At 37.6% G+C, this 11,400-nt stretch overlaps 1 pseudogene; it reads left to right on the forward strand.

The window, feature by feature from the left end:
- The first annotated feature begins 8,048 nt into the window (after positions 1-8,048).
- Positions 8,049-10,282, forward strand: LOC143580345 (putative LRR receptor-like serine/threonine-protein kinase RKF3 pseudogene; annotated as a pseudogene).
- The last annotated feature ends 1,118 nt before the right edge of the window (positions 10,283-11,400 follow it).

Raw genomic sequence — 11,400 nt, forward strand, 5'->3', positions numbered from 1 at the left:
GTCATGAATGCAGTATCCATGACTTGCAGTGTAACGTGAATACATGAGTTCGTAACCATTCCTTGACTATATATATACACCATAAAGCCCCACATAACATCCCACGAGTCCACGAGGGAATAAATAAATCGGAAAACTAAGCACCCGTCTTATAAAGTGGCGCGACCACTTACGAGTGGGTTGGTCAGACCAGTAGTACTACCCGTAGAGTTCCTCGGCTATAGTTGCCTATAGTTTATGGTTACAATATATACCGGGGACTTTATGTACCATGAGCGCGCCAAATATCTCATGTACACGCACATTGTAAATCAAGATATACACCATGATAAAACATATTTAAACACGTGTCCCTCGCCCCGAAAACAGTTTAAAACATAGTGAAAATAGTGAAAATAGGGGCTGTGAGACTCACCTTAAATGAGGAATAATGCTCCGTTATACTTGGCGAGTTTCCTGTATTATATCGTATACGTATGCACTTCAGTACATAATATATAACTATTAATACTTAGCCCGATACATACTTATGAGGTGACGGTATATATGTATACTTTTTATACATTAGCGATACGGACGTTAGACAACGTCTTATACTTGTTATGTATATCCGTTACATCCTCTTTATATATATATCCTCCGAGCATTAGGGAATGCTCGATACAAATTATTCGTCGGTAATCTTGACGTTCGTGACATGCTTTAGCCTAATAGGTTTTGGAGCTCTCATCGTTAGTCCCCAGGTAGGTAACGGGCCCATCTATGATATATTCAGTTACCAGCCTAGACAGGACGTCCCGACTACCGGCACCTCCACCCTTCCAGTTACTCGCAATGTCCATCACAAAAACCCGTATTTTATATTTATACTTGTGGCACATATATAGGAATATATGTGTATTAATTGTATATATCATTTCTTCATGTATATGATAAGTATTATTAGTATTTTCGTCTTCGTAACATATAGTTATCTTTTACTTTTATAACTCTTATACACATCCTTTGTTTTTATAACATTATACATGGGTATTTTCATTTGCGTATATAGGAATATACGTGTATCTTGGATTTTTACCCGTACCATTGTCGTTATATTTATTTCCATGTTTTGGTGCAAGGGTTGCACTTTATGTTTAAGGTTCACTTTCATTTATACTTTCATTTTTTTATTACTAGTGTTCCTATTTTTATTATTATTATTATTATTATTATTATTATTATTATTATTATTACTATTATTATTTTTACTTTTATGACAAACTCGATACGGTTTTTAATACGTTAGTTATACCCTTTTTAAAGTTTAACATAACCAAAATTCCATCTTTACATTTATATCATCTTGTTTATTTAAAAGTGGGTTTTACTACTCAAGATCATTTTTACCTTAACTAGGTGTTCTATTAACCTTAACCTTCCTTAAACACCCTTTAAATCCTTTATATCTTTTACTTAACATGATTTATCCTTAATTATATGTCATTTCAACACACTTCAAGTTTATGTTTATGTCTAATCACCTCATTATGTATACGCATCTTAGGCTTAGTCCATGTTTTTCTACTAAACATTTTATGGCATTAGTACCTTGGGAATGTCGGTTTTTGAGCGATTTAAGACGAGATCCAAGTTCCTTGACGTTAACCACGATGTTAAGAGTCTACATTATGTTCAAATAACATGAAATAGGTGGATTAGGGTCAAGTAAAATGATGAGACCGTGGCTGGACAGAATCTGTGTTTTTCCAGCCACCATAAATTGTTACAACTCGAGTTTTCGGCTTACCTAATGCTGAAATGAAGCCGGAAATGGATGTTCAAAAGGTGGTTCGTGATCCTTGCGAGTTTCCTTGGATTCCTAAACAAGAATCACCCAAAAATACCAAGTGGTTTGTGAGATATGAACAAAAGAAGAGAGGGGGGTACTGCTGGAAAATGCAGTTTCCAGTAGTGACCTTTGAAGGTTCAAAGCTTCTTACCGAGTCTTCCGGGCAGAGATCCGTTCAAGGCTTTCTACCACGGTTTAAGGATTTTTTCTAGCTTTCCAACGATATATAGGGTTCAAGATGTTCAGAGCAGCATTATAGAGAAAACGGGTTGCAAAGAGGCGGCTGTTTGGTGGCCTGCTGCTGTTCTTCGGCCGAGAGAGGAACAAGGGAGATTTGGATTGTGTTCTTGAATGTTTGTGGTGAATTTCAGCTGAAGATCTGATGGTGTATATTAATAATAGTGTAGGGGACATCATCCCTTAAGTTTAGGGATTGAAATCTTGCTAACTCCTCAAGATATTGTCAAGTGAAATGGTCAAAGGTATGGTCTTTGTAATATTATAATGTGGGCAGATTTTGTGAAGGCTTTTAGGGACTTTGGTTGATCTTGCATGTGACATCTGCCCCGATCCGACCCGACCCAGGTACCCGTTTCTCTGATCCGATCTCTTTCTTTTATGATTTAATATTTATTTTTACTTATATTTTACTTTTAATAATAATATATATTTTCCTTCCTGCCTCTTTCTCTCTTTTCCTTCCCGCCGTCCCGTCCCTCTTCCTTCTTCCTCTTTTCTTTCCGCCTTCCTTTTCTCTTGTCGCCGTCCCGCCCTTAAGCCTTGAACCCCTTCTCTTATTTTTGTGTCCTTTGTTCCTTCCCGCCTAAAGTTGTCTGCGCAGCTCCACGCGCCAGACTCTTTACAAGGAAGCCTGCGTGAAAACCACCTGTTACTGCGATACGCGAGACGAACTGTCCCCGCAGCGCGCTAAGGATTTTAGTTCTTCCCGCGGCGCGCTATGGATACTGTTCTTCCCGCGACGCGCTAAGGAATATAGTTCTTCTCGCGACGCGCTTAGAATTGAAGTTCTTCCCGCGGCGCGCTTAGAAATATAATTCTTCCCGCGACGCGTTAAGGTTGATTCTGTCTGCCTTCGCGCTCGCGCACTTTTGCCTTCGCGCTCGGTGCCTTCTCGCGTTTAACCCTTGAGTCTTTTCTCCTGTTTAATCTAGCCGTTTGCTTTTATGATGTCTTATCTTCTGTGCTGTTGACCTAACCTGTCTTATGTCTGAAAAGTTACTTTCGGCGCAGCATGCGCACCAACCCCATTGGTTGGCAGAAAAAGTGACTGACATTATCTTTTGAGATCTGCTTTTTTCCATGCTTGACCAGTACCTTTATCTGACCCACCTATGCCTATTTACTGTTACCTGACAGCTTTTCCTTTGCCCCCTGCAGCTGCCATATCTTTTGATATCTTTTGCTTTTGGAATCTTTTACTTTTTGAGATCTTTTCCCCTTTTCTAGGGATTGTGTTCCCTAGGGTTTCTCTATAAATAATAATATTATTTTCCTAACACATCACACACAAACACTTAATCTCTCCTTTTCTCTCTTGCTCCTTGCTCTCTCTGCCGTCCTCCTCTCTGCCTCCGTCTTCCTCCCTGTTCTGCCCTGCTTTTCCGGTAATATATATATTATATATAATAATTTACTTATTAATTATGCTAACTTATAATCGAGACTTAAATCAAATCATTAAAACAATAATCTTTAATTATAGGTTAACTTGTGCTTGTTTAAAGTTGGTTCTTGCTTTATCTTACACCGCATCGTTTATCAAGTGAGTAATCTCGTACCTAATCCCTTTTTATTTTTAATGTTTTGGGATGTTCATGTGTTCATACAAACTTAGAGTCTTAAACTTATTTATGAACTTTAGTCGCGCAGTATCCCATGTGTTGAGGACGTAGACTTGGCTGTTTATTTGTATGTGTGGATCATTAACCGTCTTGTCGGTCTATTCCGCAGTTCTCATGGTACCATTAGATGAACACGGGAGAACTATCGTTTATGATTTTCTCTTTTGTTTACACATGCACAGTTTGTCTTGTTTGTGAGCTCAATTGTGAGCACTGGCAGTCTATGAATCTTAGAGTTGGTCCCGATCAGATTACACCCCTGTTGAAAACCAGACATACACATGTTGCGCGCAGATTTATTGTTATCTATGTAACTTGATTTCTCACCAACACGCAAGTGTTTGACGTTTTATTTTAACACATGTTCAGGTTTGCAGTAGCTGTTTTGGAGCTTGTGGACACGTAGGAAGTTTTCTTTATTTTGGACCTAGATTAAAATGTATCAAGACAAGTTTTTGCTGTTCGAATATTATGATTTATAATATATTGATTTATGATGACTTATGTTATCTTCTGTCTACTTTGCGTGTGCGCGAATGAATGTATTTATTAAATATTGACACCCAATAGTGTCACGAGTAATGAAACAATATGTGGCGCCCCGATGTATAATCCGCCTTTGGTCGGGGTGTTACATTGCAAGTAACCAAGATTATGATGATGTTGGTGATGATGATGATACATGATCATGATACATATGGGTGCATGGATAATGGTTTATAAGATTTAATGTGGTGTTTGTTCCTTGTACATTAAAACTGAATGGGAAGAGGTTGGGGTTCGGCTTTGGGCTGCAAAAGGGAAGGTATTATGGTCATTTAATAAATATATTGGTTGTCCAAATGTAGTGCTAAGTTCAATCTTGGTTCGGGTCTTAAGTGGATAGTCGTTAGGACGAGTTGATCATCGAGTAAACAAGTTATGGAATTTATATTGGACTTGGGTATTATGAGCTTCTCTTAATTTATTTGGTCACCTATAAAGTATTATAGATGGTATGGAACCCGGTATTTATTTCGGTTCCCGGTATGATGTATATTTAAATTTAGCCCGGAGTTATATTCGGTTAAATAGTGCTCCATATTGTAATCTTTCATGGATTGTTTAAATTATTATCTTCATATTATTCCGACTAGTATACCTTTAAACTCTTCATAGTTTCATATCTTGACCGTCTCACTGTATAATGTGTCATTAATTTGGCCGGTTCGGCGACTATATTCCATTATTTAAACGTTTTTGACGTTTCGGTCCTAATTAGGGAATTAGGACATTATTGGGCAAAGTCTTACCATTACCCATTATATTGGATCATAGGTATATATTTAGCTTGATATGTTTGTCACCTCTGACTATTACTGGGCTGTCTTTATCATATAGCCGTTCTCATCGGCTCTTTATACGATCCTATAGGCATAACGACTGTTCTCGTTCACATTTCAAGTATACTATGGTTTATACCTCATATAAATTATATAAATAATACGTAATTTAAATCAAATATATACATTAGAGTGTGAAAAATTACCGGGTGTCACACTATCCACCTCAGTCATACCCATACCCGGGCAGGAGCCGCGAACGCGAGCAATGGTACCGGTATTTATTAAAATATCTGGCAGTAGAAAAATTCACCAGGACCGTAGTTATGAATTATCATTATTTTATAAACCAGAAAAAAACACATCTAACTATCTATATAATTGTCTACCATAAAATCATAGGTGTCGCTCTCAGGTTGTTCCTCTCATTTTGTAGAGCCAACATATTGCTTGATTTCTAAATTGAGGCTTCTCATGCATTTGACCCGAATTCACGGGTATGAGTCTTACCAAACCCGGATAGTCTTTAAATAGGTTATAACATCTCATATATTTATGAAACTCTTTCATAATCAAACAATAATTTTTACGGGTCATGGGTCTCACTAAACCCGGATAACTCTTAAACGGGTTAGAATATCTCATTTATTTGTGAAATAACCCCTTAATCATCAAAGAATAATTTACACGGGCTATGGGCCTTACCAAACCCTAATAGCCCTCAAATGAGTTATAAGATCTCATTTATTGGTAAACACTATCATTAAACCCTAATTTAATTTATCTCTTTTACATGTTCTCTGTTGTTGGTCTATCATCTTCATCGCCGATTAACTTCCGATACTACCTACCATTGTCAACTACATTAACACCGCCTTTTTCATTAGACAAATATTTGTGTTCATGTTTGTTCATTTAAAAAACAACATGCTCGTGTCCGTTTATGTTTGTTAGTTAAAAAACTAGAAAACCTACACATATCAATTGAAAAAACTCAAACGCTAAAAATTATAATAATAAACTAACATATATGTATTAAATTAAAACTAAACTGCGTTAAAAAGTAAAATAAATTGTCATAAAATAGCAAAATGATTAATACAAAAACTTGAATAAAATCCCGTAACACGAGAGGCTCAAACTAGTATTTATATAAACATAAGTTTCATATGAATAAACTTTAATTTATAAAAATAACATATTTCTTTATTCTATGTAGTTACGGTAACTTCATTGTTTTGCTTATATATCTTTGATATTGGTTATGGTAACCTTTATCCAAACAAGTGAGATGCACCTTTACTCACGGATAGGGGTGTTCTTCGGGTTTGTTTTTCGGGTTTTGGGTTGTTCGGGTCGGGTTATTCGGGTTTCAAAGTTTTAAATCTTGACCCGAAACCCAATCCAAATCTCTCACAGGTTTTTCGGGTTCGGGTAATTCGAGTTCGGGTTTTTTCGGGTTGTGTTAATCGGGTTTCGAGTATCCTAGAAAAAAAACACAAAACCAAAAAAAATTAAAAAACTATAATGCTAAAATTAAAACAACATATTCTTCGTTACTTATAACACATATAATCGAATAATAAACTAACCTAACTTGATAAAACAATTTAGAATTCAAAAGAAGAGTAAAACTAACTCGAACCATAATCGTATTCAATTGGACGTGATTTGGTTGTTCGATTACGGTTGTTATTAGTAATAAACGGAATTCATAAATTAATAATAAGCAATCGATCCATAATAGTTAAAATGAAACAGTCGCTTAGAGCCGGATTTTGATAACTTTAGTGACTAAGACTAGCATATTATGCATAAAAATATATTTAATTTCAAAACTAAAAGTTATTCGGGTTTTTCGGGTTGACCCAAATCTTATAAATCGAACCCGAGAACCAACCCGAATTACTTCGGTTCGGGTTCAGGTTAGTCTTTTCTCGGGTTCGGGTTCTTCGAGTCGGGTTAGTTCGGTTTGGGTACGGGTTTTTTCGGGTTGGGTTTCGGGTAAAAGTGACAGCCCTACTCACGAATCAAAACTACTAACATAGATAAGCTTGAATAGAGTCATAGATACAATCAAAATCAACACGTAACCAAATTAATAGAGCCATCTCTTGAGCACTCAAACTAATCAATATGTTTTCACTAACACAAACGTTATTATAGTCCAAAGCAACATGTTTGATCTTGACCCATAATCAATCTGAATCGAACCATATTCTTCCTTGTTATACGGATAAAAAGAGACCAAAAATATTATTATATGTTATAGTTACATTATCATTTATAATAACCATATCCAACTATATTTAAACATCCTCATGCAATTATTAAAGCATAATCGTGTGAATATTTTATTTACTTTTTAAATAATACCAAAACAAGAAACCAAGAGAATGCTTAATTACACATAACGTGGGCCATAACAACAAAGACATTGATACGAAGGTAACAAAGTCTCCTGTTTGAATATGATTATAACCGGATTTTATCGTAGTGGGTCTTTTGAGACGGATTTTCTCTGAAACAAGATATGACGAGCTTGGATTACCCAGCGTTGTCTACAATCATAGACGTATGAGCAGTGTTGTAAAAAATCGTTATTCGGTAGTCAGGTGGTGGGGTGGGGACTAGCGATTAATCGGATAAGACTTTAATGTATATTTTTCAATTTTATACACACACATTTTTATATAAATTTTCAGTTTTATACATATACAAACATACTTTGGCTGAAAAGTTACTGGAATCTCGCTGGTTTTTATTGGAATCTCGCCGGAAACCGTTGATTTGGTCAGAATCTCACTGAAAACAGATGATTTTGGCCGGAATCTCGTCGGAAACAACTGATTTCGGTCTGAATCTCACTGGAAACTGTCGATTATGGCCGGATTTGACTGTTAAACCAAAATTAATCAATGAAGTGGGGATTAGCGATTAATCAAGGTATTTTGCATCACTGCTTATGAGTCGTCTTTTTTCCTTAAAAAAATAACAATAAATAACAACAAAGCCACGTGCCTTGCACCCTATCGTCCGATTTAAGTCACCCTTGTATGGCTACTTAAAACTCTACATCATATAAAAAGTCAAAAACACCCTCATCACCGGACTCCTTACACTCACGCTTCACCACTAGTACATCCCGCTTCACCACTTGTACAATGAACCTCCTCCTATTATTAATCATCCTCCTTGTAACCACCGCCACCGCCACCAACCACCACCGGAGTCTCCTCCAAAACGACACCGTCTCATGTCCACTAAACTTCGACATAATCCGCCGCTTCGTCGGCACCGACCGCCCTACCGTCGACGCTCCAAACGCCTGCCGCTACGTCCAACAAGGCCTCCGGTTAGTCGAATCCGACTACCTCCGCCGTACAAACTCCTTCATCCCGCCGTCAACCACCGCCGAATCCTGCTGGAACTCATACCAAACCCTAACCGAAGACTTCTACCCTAACTTCAACATCCGCCGTAACTGCGGCTTCCAAACGAACTGGATCGCCGTTCCTGGATGCATGAACATAACTAACCGTCAACAGTTTGAACAAACGGTTAACGGGTCGTTATTCAATACAGTACTTACAGCCTGTAACCAGTCACTCTCCGGTTCGTCATGCTCGTCGTGCACCGTCGCGTTGTCGAATCTACAAGCGGCGCATTTGAACGGAGAGTCCGTCGGAAACCTAACGGACTGCCGTGCGTATCCGTTTATTTACGCGGCCGCGTTTGTTAATTACCTCGGTCCTACTGATAGAGGTACGTCTTTGTGCTTATTCGCTATAGATATTAATTTAGCTAAATCGAAGAGTAAGCACAAAACTGTTATTATCCTTGTTGTTACCATTACGGCTATTATTGTTATTATTATTATTAGTATCGGATTTTGTTATTTTAGAAGAAGAAGAAAGTTAATAAAAAATAGAAAACGTAGATCTAGAATACCTGAAGCGAATAATGCTAACGCGAACGTGTTGGATGCGATTACCGAAAGTACGACTTTGATTAAGTACACGATAGATGATATTAAGGAGGCGACTAGGAATTTCGCTAGAGAGAATATAATCGGGAGAGGCGGTTACGGGAACGTGTACAAAGGCGTGTTACCTGACGACTCGGAGGTCGCGTTGAAAAGGTTTAAGAACTGTTCGGCGGCCGGTGACGCGAGTTTCACGCACGAGGTGGAGGTGATTGCGAGTGTTCGGCATGTGAATTTGGTGGCGTTGCGAGGGTATTGTATTGCGACGACGAAGTTTGAGGGTTATCAGAGGATTATTGTTACGGATTTGGTTAAGAATGGGAGTTTGTATGATCATTTGTTTGGGAGTCAAGTGGCTCGGGCGAGGTTAAGTTGGCCGATACGTAGGAAAATCGCGTTGGGTATGGCGCGTGGGTTGGCTTATTTGCATCATGGTGCGCAGCCTGGGATTATTCATAGGGATATTAAAGCTAGTAATATACTTTTGGATGAGAATTTCGAGGCTAAGGTTGCTGACTTTGGGTTGGCTAAGTTTGCACCGGAAGGTGCGACTCACTTGAGTACCCGGGTAGCCGGTACGATGGGGTATGTGGCCCCAGAGTACGCGTTATACGGTCAGTTGACAGAAAGAAGTGATGTTTATAGCTTTGGAGTTGTACTTTTGGAAATTTTGAGTGGGAGGAAGGCTCTTATAGAAAGTGGAGATGGTCAACCGATTCTTATAGCCGACTGGGCTTGGTCAATGGTGCGAAACGGTACGCCTTTAGAGGTTATTGATAATGAGATGGTGGAATTTGGGCCACCCGAGACCATGGAGAAGTATGTGTTGGTGGCGGTTCTTTCTTCTCACCCACAATTATACGCCCGACCAACGATGGATCAAGTTTTGAAAATGTTGGATATGGATTTACCGGTTCCTTCAATACCCGAAAGACCAATTCCGCTTACAGCAGGTATTGAGGATATTGAGAGATCTATTAGTGAAAGCGGGTCGGGTCATTTGTCTACTCCTAGAGGGTATCAAATGTATACAATTGAGATGGACGGGCGGTCTGTTGCCACCGAGGAGGTGGTGGAGGAGGAGGAAGAGGAAGATGATGAGGTCGAAGATGAGAAAGCCCGACTTTCTGGTGGAAGATAACGCACGTTTCGTGTTTTTTGGTTGTATATTTTACTGATTTGGTTCTTCACTCAAGTAATGTGAAGATTTTGAGTTGAATGTTACACTTGTATATTATGAGGTTAGTTAGATTTTGTTGGCTGTTATATGTTTTTTTTGCAATAAATTTCCACTTTGATTTATCAATTGACTTATTTCTCTTTGTATTAGAGTTACTGGTGGTGGGTTTGAACTTTGAAATTTGAATTCCTTTGTAAAGTGAGTAATATGTGGTTGCAAACATTTGAACTCGCCAACTCATATTTATAATAAGAGACGTATACCACTAGACGAGTAGGTTAAGGGTTAAAAACTATATTAATTAATGTTTCTAAATATAAGACGCTACATGTTTTTTTTCTTTTGTTATTTTATCGGATTACTATAACTAAAGTTATTTTAAGTTAAAACATAGAAATCACTAAAACACGATATCACATCGTATACAAGTCATTAATCTACTCCAAATATAATTGAAATAAATGAAAAACCATCGCCCCGTTGACAGTTAGGGTTCCAATTTTCGGATGTTTCGGCATGAAGTGAAGAATGTGGTATTAGGAGGTGGGTGATAGTGATGCAGATACATACATGAGAAAACAAGCGGGTTGATCCGGGCGGGATGACGGGTTATATCAAGTTTGTGTCAAGATGAGCTGTTTTAGAAAAAAAATATGATATTTTGGTTTGGGTTAAAATAACTTTTGATTTAAAGTAAAAGTAATTGGTCTCAACTCTCAAGAAAACTATAACATAAGAGGATTTAACACTTAAAACAAAACGTTTATCTACAACACTCTACACTAAGATTAAAATCATTGCAAATATTAAACCATCAAGATTACATGCATACTTTATAATATTGAAAGATAAATATAAAATTGCATACTTATTACTTATCCATGTAGTTTTGGACCTTCTGGTCAATTGAACAATATAAATACTAATATGAACAAAATATTGTGCAAAATACAAACGTTTATATAACAACTCAAAGCATCTCCAACTAGGACAAGTGTAAGAGTTCTTGGACTGATGTGGAAGAGAGACGGGTTTGAAAGGCATCATCAGGATAGGAGTGTGAGAGTGGAGGAAAATGTGCGCCCCTTAATCGATAATTAACTTCGAATTGCATATGATTAGGATCTTGATTACAAAAGCTAGTCGGGTACAAATTTATAATGATGGAATAAGAATAAAATTTAGAATTGAAAAGGTTATCTTATTATTGATGCAAGATA

The sequence above is a fragment of the Bidens hawaiensis genome, unplaced genomic scaffold (assembly GCF_021521415.1).
Source record: "Bidens hawaiensis isolate Kalapana, Puna unplaced genomic scaffold, B.hawaiensis_p1.1 tig00030361_1, whole genome shotgun sequence".
Classification (NCBI taxonomy): Eukaryota; Viridiplantae; Streptophyta; class Magnoliopsida; order Asterales; family Asteraceae; genus Bidens; species Bidens hawaiensis.